The sequence below is a fragment of the Ictidomys tridecemlineatus genome, chromosome 5, assembly GCF_052094955.1.
Source record: "Ictidomys tridecemlineatus isolate mIctTri1 chromosome 5, mIctTri1.hap1, whole genome shotgun sequence".
Taxonomy (NCBI): Eukaryota; Metazoa; Chordata; class Mammalia; order Rodentia; family Sciuridae; genus Ictidomys; species Ictidomys tridecemlineatus.
Genome location: NC_135481.1, coordinates 145,287,216 through 145,288,308, shown reverse-complemented (window position 1 = coordinate 145,288,308; position 1,093 = coordinate 145,287,216). Strand labels below are relative to the sequence as shown.

Sequence of the window (1,093 nt, the reverse complement as noted above, 5' to 3'; positions counted from 1 at the left end):
GGGAATATGCATTTTTAATGCTTCCCATTCTCCAAAGAACATCCCCCAGTGGAAAGCTACTTCTTTGACAGGCATGGCACATATATTTATATTTCAGACCCATCGAGCAAATCTAGATGCTATAGAAAACAGAAAAGTTTACTGCACAAAGTCCATATAAATAAGCTTCTCTCTGCCAAAAGGGAAAAGAAAATCCTTTTAAGTATTTAGATTTAGAAGGGGGTCTCAGGATCCTGCCAATCTAACCATGCAATCTTGAGGATTCCCTTCAAAGACCTCCCAGAAAGACAGTTTTAGCAATGAACAGAATTCTGCCAGTGCCCAGGAAGGGAAATTTCACTAAGAGGCAAGCTCATTGGTTCAAAATTCAATTATAAATTTAGGCTTACAACTTTTCATTTCACATGCCCCTTCCTCAGACAGCAACCATTTGACACTTAGTCTTCTTGGTTCCAGGGAAGATTCACCTAATTCATCCTTCTCACGAAGGGTGGTCCCTAATACCTGTTTGCCCTCCTGGTTAACTTTCCCTGGTCATTGCCTAGTTACTCAATAGGCCTTTTAAAGCATGTAGAACTTCCCCAGGATAGACTGGATCCTCCTAGTGGGATCACTGCTTCCAAGACCCTGAATGTCACAGCTCTGTGGAAACAGTCTGTAACCAGTTTAGGACAGTCACCAACAAGAACACCCCTGTTGGCACTTAAGTAATTCACAATCAGGCCTACTCCCTTAACTGATTCAGTACTGTTATAATATGCTTTCTTATTGTTTTAATGATGTTAAACAACCTAATTCTTATGAAGTCCTTGGTAGTAAGGATAACAACTCTACTTCACCTTGAGTCTAGCAAAGTCATGATATACCTTGGTCAACATCATGGCAGCAAAAATCAACTCTAACTAACCATTATTAGGCACTTACCCTAAAATCTATGGCTATTTGTGGCCTTTTTACATGAGCTATCTCATTTAGTCTTCTTCATGGGCCTATAAAAGTAAAGGCCATTATCATCCCTTTTTTGGTACTCTACACAATCAGAGAAACTTCTCTAGTAACAAACTATAGAAATGATCCCTGAAAGTATAGTCTT

General features: G+C 39.4%; 1 pseudogene; it reads right to left on the bottom strand.

The window, feature by feature from the left end:
* Positions 1–999: 999 nt before the first annotated feature.
* LOC120887111 (small nucleolar RNA U3) lies at positions 1,000–1,093 on the bottom strand (annotated as a pseudogene).